The sequence below is a fragment of the Parasteatoda tepidariorum genome, chromosome 3, assembly GCF_043381705.1.
Source record: "Parasteatoda tepidariorum isolate YZ-2023 chromosome 3, CAS_Ptep_4.0, whole genome shotgun sequence".
Lineage (NCBI taxonomy): Eukaryota > Metazoa > Arthropoda > Arachnida > Araneae > Theridiidae > Parasteatoda > Parasteatoda tepidariorum.
In genome coordinates, this window is record NC_092206.1 from 90232445 (window position 1) to 90240839 (window position 8395).

Consider the following 8395-nt stretch of genomic DNA (forward strand, 5'->3'; position numbering starts at 1 on the left):
CGTTGTCGGAATTTTGAGCGTGAACGAACCGTGAAACGAAATGTACTAGATTCTCTACAATATTCTTTTTTATACAAAGAGACTTATGAATACTGGATATTAGTGTTGCATCGCTTACTAAATAGACTAATTAATATTGAAAGAGAAACTGTGTAAAACCGCCAATATCAAATCTCAAGTGTTATATAAAAATTTTTGTTAGTTGTGTAAGGCGTATAAAAACACAGATTTGCAAACGTAAATGTCTTATTTAATCTCATAAACAGGACTAGGATGTTAATGCATTTCTGTTTTTTTCCTATATAGAGCATTATTTACAGCTTTACATTTAATAATTTTTTATGAATTGTCAATATTTTTCCTTTTTAGAGAATTTTTCTAGTGGGTTAATTGTTTCTTAATAAATTATTGCAAATTTTGTAATTTAAAATAATCTCCAAGAAAAGTAAAGTTAAACAGTTTCTCTTTTTTTAAGCTTGTTTTTGGAAAATTTGTTTTAATTTTAATAATATTAACAAAAAAAAATTAAATACTATCCGATGTAGTTAAAAAATTTAACTCACAATTAATAACTTCTAATTTATCTTCACACTGTATTTATTTCAATTTTCTTCCATTTGCAAACAACATTGTTTTTAACTAGTACCTTTAGGGAATGTAGCCAAATTTTTGAACAAAAAATAAGCACCTTTTCTTAAAAAAATATCATAATTGGGCAGGGTTCACAAGTTTATGACAACTGACGGTTTTAACTAGGGGTGTAATAAATATTTGGCCACTATTCGGTATTCTGCTTTTTTGAGGAATATTCGGTTAGCCAAACATTTGGCAAACTATCATTTGGAAACTTATTTTCCCACAAAGTTTTTTTTGGGAAATTTTAATCGATTTAAAAAAGAATAATGTAAAATCGTATGTTTTAATACATTACATATAAGTTACAAGAAATAGTTTTTACACATATTCAAAGTACCTTAATATCTTTATTATCCTAAACATTTCTATTAAAGTTTGCTTTCCCTTTATCTTAATACAAATAATACAGTTAAGTTTTGATTATTTTCCAAGAAATGACTACATAAAAAATAAATTTTATTAATGATTTTTTTTAAAAAAAATTTGATATTCAACCGCCGAATATTCGGGATTTGGCGAAATCACTATTCATTACATCCCTAGTTTTAACCATCATGTTTGTTTTGTTTTACATAGTTATATTTTAAAAGACCAAGTTAATTTAAAAAGACTTCATATTTATATCTAAGTAAAAACCTTTTTACATAGATATAAATAATAATTATAAGTGCTTCATCCATTATGCTCCCCAAATATTTTAACAAATAACTCGTATTGTTTTAAAACTTGTCTAAAAACCCCAAATCTTGGTATGGAAAATATTAAATAATTATGAATAAAAATGTGTCCATTACAATTTACCCAAGCCCTTAACTTGCTTAATTATTTGAAATAAAAAAAAAATGCGAAATTAGTTTTCATTTTTTCACTTTTCTCAAAGCAAACAGGGGCTACCATAGATAATCCCTGGGGACTACCAACAATCAAAAAGAAAAAAAAAATTGATGCCTTTTGTACACCAAGTTCATTTTTCAGTTTTGTATGAGTAAGACCAAAAATTATGCTAAGCTGTATACACTAGAACGTTGACATACTAAAATTATTATAACATAATAAAATAACATGTAATTAGAAAATTTATTCTAATAACCGTACTAAATATTGATAGTTATTAACTAAACGCTTGAATTGATTGATCTAAAAAATTATTAACTCATTTAAACAAACATTTATATATACATATATTTTCAAATTATAATTAGTTTACTAACCAGGGAATATATTAGAGTCGATTTATTGGAAATATGTACATCTAAGCAGAAGTGGAAAAAATTCTCCGAATATTTCCTCAGAACAAAGTTTTATTCTTTTACTTTATTGATATTTCCCCAAAAATTTTATAACATTTTTTCTTTTAGTACAATAACTTTTTTAAAATATTTTTGGAAAGTTTATAAATATATATATATATATAGAATTCGCTTTAGATTTTACACAATTCTTGAATAAACGAGCATTTGTTAAAAATTATTAGAAATCAAAATATATATATTAGAATTAGTAATAATTTATTAAAGGTCCCACTCATAAATTTAAGAAATTCAAATAAATACATGAAATTGACATTTAATGTTTTTTAACAAAGGAAAATTTTACTAAGCAACAATTATTTTAACAATAAAAAATTTTGCATGCATTTATTTGGACCGAAATTTTTTCTTTTGCTGCCTGAATTTATCTCAAAATTTAATTTTTCAATAGAAAAAATTAATCACTTTTTTAAAACACCCAATGAAAAAAAGCACCTTTAAAACGCTACACACCTTGGACCTTAGTTTTAATTAAATTTATAAATACAAATTATGATTCATAATTTTTTTTCTTCGAAAATTTTTAAAAGCATAAGCTTTAATTTTTAAATAATTTTTGAGACTTCTTTTTAAAATCATTTTTTTTATGAATTTTTAGATTTCAATATCTTATCCTTGTTAAGTTTTTTTGCTGATGTGTAATATTTTTTAAGCCTACTGGTTCTTGAATTATTCAAATCTTGTCATTACGATTTTTTCAAAAAGTGTGGGGAGGGAGGGAATTATGTCACAAAGGAAAATCAGTTTATTTTTTTATAACTTTGATAAGTAAATGTAACTTAAGTACAAACAATAAGAGTCTATCATTCAGCTGAATTGGAAATACCTGCTCATGACAATTCTTACCGTTCAACTTGTAAGTTTGCAAAAACCTTTGTCCTCGCAACACCATCCTCTTCACATATTCAAAAAGCCACTGTAATGGAGAATGCAACAAACACTTCCATTGCATTCCTTGGAGTGAAAAATTACAAATATAAATTATATTTCCCCCCCATTAATTTTGCAACTTGAAATGCAACTTGTATTTTATTTCTAAAAGAAAAGCATTTTCACTCGCTAAATTTTCGTAGGAATTAAAATAAATAAAAGCTTTGAAAATATTTTAAAAATTGTAGTTCAAAATCGTATTGCTGCTAAAGTTTTTTTTTTTTTTTTAAATTCAACACAAAGAATTTTAAAATTACAATTTACAGTACAACATTTTACTCTTCTTCAAATCAACAGAAGTACTTAAAGTATCTTTCTCATGAGCAAAAAAAATAAAGACTAAGTGCTTATTATCCGACAACAAATATATTTTATCAAAGAAGCAACCCATCACGTTAATGTTTCGTAAATCATGCCCTGTAAAAATTCATTCTTAAAAAAAAGGGCAATTTTCTATGCAATTCTTCAATATACCACAAAATTTTTCCTGTAAAATTTAAAGAATGAATTTATTATAGGATAATTCTTATTATCTGAGTGACAGACACACTATTAGACTATTTGCTCCCAATAAAAAAAAATTAAATAAAATTTTTGTCAGATTTTCCTCTTCAAATGAATTGATAACAAATAAGACGTTGAGAGTAAAAATTAAGAGAAATAATCAATTTTATTTCCTTCCTAAATTGTATAGGTACTGGGTGAACAAATCTTCAATTAAAATATTTTAGGGAGCCTGGTTTATTCCTATTTAAGTGTGAAATTTATAGTGCAAGAGAAAAAAATTGTAGCAGAAGATTATATGTTACACAGTATATATATTCATATGCCATTTCTGCGTCGAGTGATTTAGTAAAATTATAAATTGTACGTTGAGCAGTACATTACTTTAGTAATATTTAACAAAAAACTTTAATAGTCAGTAAATAAAATTAGTAAATTTTAGTGAAAATTGAATTTATGAATTTTAATTTCCAAAATATATATAAAATAAAAGTAAAAAATGTCAAAAAAAAAGATACAAATTTTCCAAGGTAAAAACAGATGTAGGAAATGCATGGAATATCTTACACAATGAATATGGTATAGGCTTTTTAATTATCTTTCTTTCCTCTCATTAATTAGTCTCCTTAAACTGTATGAAAATTATATATATAACACAATAAAGATTAAAAATGTTAAAAGAATTTTTAAAAAAACAAAGAATATTAAAAAAAATAATAAGTTTTATTTACTGTGCGTAAGTTGCAAGTATATAGAACTCATAAAATAAGTTAAAAATGTAGAGAAAACACGAAATATAATAAGGAGAAGAATTTTTTCATTATTATTAAAAAAAATTTAAAAAGCCGAAAACAGAATAATGAAAATATAATCTTGTAATCAGCTCACATGATTCTATCTGCAAAAAAAGAGTGCTTTCTAATATTGTATTCATATAGCTAAAGCAAAATATATCAATACACTATTGTGAGGAGCAGCAAAAAAATTGTAATGACAAAAGAACTAGTTGAGCAAAAAATGCAAAGTAAAACAATGAAGCAAAAATAGAAAAAACAAGAAGATACAGAATGAAACACAAAAAGTAATATACTAAGAGAATAGCAAGTCGAATGTACTTACACGGAACAGAATCTTTAAAATTGATTTAAAATACTTTTGTAACATGTTTGCCAGATTACAAAATCTGAAAATATAAGCGTAAATAGAATTTGAGATCTTTTTATGGCGCATTCTTACTGAAGTACAGAAGCGTGCTAGATTTGTTAGTTACTTTGGATTGGCCCAAACTGGATGTGAGCAAGTTAATAATACTGATAATGGAAAGTTTATAAATTATAAGGTTGAATTTTAATTCTGACTTTTTTATGTTGATGATTTTAAAGAAATTATTAATGCTCAATAATTTAATTACATTAGTTAGATATCCATTACTTCTTAGCAAATTTCGGAAGAGTTTGTTTTTTCAATTAATAAACATAACTACAAATTTTTTTAATTTTATTCACTTGTTTAAAAATGGTATTGAAATATTAGAATTCCATGTTATTAGCTTATTCATATTAAATTTAAAATCGTACCTTTTATCAAATAAATTAACAATACAGATATTTGCTTTTTCAATAGTCAAGTCTGAAAAATTAAAATCATCATGATTGCAAAGCAAGATTAATTCCTCAGGATAATATTATTTAACAAAATTATATAATTTAGAAAATTAAACCGTCAATAAACTAAAAGCAAATTTAATATTAAGAGTAAAATTTTTCTCATAATAGAGTAAAATTAAGTTACCTAATAGTGCTGAATAATTAGTCTGTCAATTCAAACAAAAATATGTTTTCCATTGTATGTGCAAATATCAATAATTTTCTAAAAAAATTGTGTAGCATTTTGAAAATTATAATAGTGGTTAATATAAAGCTTATTATTGCTTTCTTTTTTTGAAACATATTTCCAACCACTGTGTATTTCTAGATTAAAGCTAAGTAAAAGATGAAATAAAATATTATTTCATGCAAAACAAAGTTTAAACTGCTAAGAATTCATTAAAAAAAAAAAAAGAATAAAATCAATTTTAGAAAAATTTTGTACTTTGAAATGTTATTCCACTTTTTTAATTAAAAAGCTAATTGAAAATGTTTAATTTAAAAACTCATAACATGTACTTATCATATTAAAACAAATATAAAATATTTAAATTTTTTTTAGTGATAACTGAAATTGATTTAAAATTTTAGTGTTTCATTCAATCAAAATTTTTTTTAAAATTCCAGACAGTTTAAATTCAAAAACATGCACTATAATCACTTTGCTAATGTAGCTTAGATTATGCATCAGAAATGTGCTAAAACTAACTAATAATTATATAAAACTGTTTTTAGTCGATTAATTAGTAAAGCAATTCCAATATAGGAATAAAACAAAAAATAAATAAAAACTTCCTCAGCAGCTTTTCACAAAATAAAAAACAGACACAATAATAAGTATTACACAGAAATTTTAATATTACAAGAAAAATGTATATGGCTTTATGTTACATCAATGAAAGATATTTTTCTTTAAGATGAAAGACGAGACCTGCAAATGAAAATTTAAAATAATTACATTCAGATAAAATACAATTTGAAACTTTTGCAGTCAAAGCAACCAATGGTCAAAATGTCAGGTCTTTGTACATAGTTTATTGTTAACTCACTGCTAGAACTAACAAAATTGATTAAAATTCTAGCCATTTATTTCAGATTTATGCATTTTTTAAATTTTGAAAATTCTTAAATATTTGTAGTTTTAGGCCAGCTGTAACTTGAGAAATAATTGGCCAAGGAAGTTAAATTTTGTTCAGTTTCTAAAAAAATTTTAAAAAATGCATAACATAGCTAAGTTATTATAAAAATTAATTTCTTTCAAAAAATGTTTTACTAAATTTCTTTCAGCAAAGTGTGTGCCAAATTTTTAAATGATATTTGGATGGGACCATAAAGAAAAAATCTTTCCCATTGAACATTGATATTATTCACGTTAATAATAAGAATATGTCATTTTCTTGTGTTACACATAATGAGTTTTCACTCTGATTTTCCCCTGTAAAACTATAAAATATTTTTTTTCTTTTATTTTCTAATTGGAATATTATCTTGAAATTTGCACACATAAAGCTGAAAAAAGATAAACATTTCTTTAAAATAAAAATTTATATTTAAATTTTTTTTTAAAAAATAATTTTTTATAATTACCTAGCCATGTTATATATTTTTTAAAATGCCATTAAAAACAAAACAAATTTCAGTTTACTGGATCATTAGTTCTCATATTATAGTGTTTAAAATAGCACAACACACACTTTTCACAATAGCAAAACACTGAAACAAATGGTTCAAAAAAATCCAAAATTTGGTATTTTTTATACCAGAAGTTTCTATAACAAAAAATGTCAAACGCTATTAAAGCTTGAGTTGATCTAAAGATTTTTTCTTTTATTGGTTGATTTGAGACATGGAAAGACATTTGTTAATTATCTATTTCAAATAGGTCCGACTTATAACGAGCTTGTATTTAATGAGAAAAATGGAATGGTTTGGCACAGCCACTTTTTTGCCAAAATAATACAACACACACATTTTTATAACCACACACAAAAATTTGAAGAAAAAAAAAAGGGTGACTTTTAAGCCATGTGATTATAAATCCCGATGATTAATTTTAAAATTGTATAAATATGAATCACACGACCGATTTTAAAATTGTGTGACTAAGTATTGCAATATTTGGTTATAAATTTAGAGAATTTAAATCCTGATATGCGGTTTTTAAATCACGTGAATATGAAACTCTATATCGAATATTAAAAACGTGAAAATATAAATTATGATGCGTAATTTTTAGATCGCGTAAATATGAATCACGATGCATAATTTTTAAATCTCGTATAAAGTTGATGTTTGATATTACAACCACATAATAAACGAATCACTACATAGGGTTTGAAAAACTAGTAAATATAAATCATGATATTGGATTTTTAAACTCCTATATAAGAATCGTAATGTACGATATTTAAATTGCGTGAATATGAATTGCAACTTTTAAATTGGGTAAATACAATTGCATATTTAAATCTTGTAAATAAGAATCGCAATGTACGATATTTAAATTGCTTGAATAAAAATTGCAATGCGAAAATTTTAAATCAGATAAACACGAAAATCGATGTTTGAATTAAAATCGCAAGAATAAGAAGCGAGATATTAGCAGATTTTGGACATGGGATTTCTAAAAGGCTTGTTTGTATTGTTTTTGCTTGGCCATAATAAATAAAAATTTACAAGATTAATTGAATGAGCAAATAAATATTTTCACCGCAAATCCACCACTATTTTGTTTGCTTTCGTGCCAGCAAACAGGAAGCAGCAACAACCAAATCGCAAAAATCCAAGCTATCTGGCGGTTTGATAGTAAAATTGCGATTTTAAAAACGCTTAAATACAATTGCATATTTAAATCTTGTAGATAAGAATCCCAATGTACGATATTTAAATTGCTTGAATAAAAATTGCAATGCGAAAATCTTAAATCAGATAAACACGAAAATCGATGTTTGATATTAAAATCGCAAGAATAAGAAGCGAGATATTAGCAGATTTTGGACATGGGATTTCCAAAAGGCTTGTTTGTATTCTTTTTGCTTGGCCATAGTAAATAAAAATTTACAAGATTAATTGAATGAGCAAATAAATATTTTCACTGCAAATCCACCACTATTTATTTTGTTTGCTTTCGTGCTAGCAAACAGGAAGCAAGCTATCTGGCGGGTGAGTAAATATATGTAAAATCTTATTTTTTGTGTGTAACAACGGAGAAATTAGGTAAAATAAGAAAACTGTGGAAAGGTTTGCAGCAGGGTTGGCAAGTTTTTGACACGTGACGGTTTTTACAGGTTTATACCATGGTTTTTACCGTCATGTCAAAAACCCCTCTGTCAAAAACGTCGATAAGGGCCCCATCATTTTCAGTAGCTT

The 8395-nt window shown here is 25.1% G+C and overlaps 1 protein-coding gene across 1 annotated transcript in view; it reads right to left on the minus strand.

Moving 5' to 3' along the window:
- Positions 1–5860: 5860 nt before the first annotated feature.
- LOC107441500 (uncharacterized) overlaps positions 5861–8395 on the minus strand; it is a 15378-nt gene continuing 12843 nt past the window's right edge. Inside the window, exon 4 of the mRNA XM_016054788.3 lies at positions 5861–5957. The gene's annotated coding sequence lies outside the window, so the exon portion shown is untranslated. The remainder of the gene's footprint in view (positions 5958–8395) is intronic.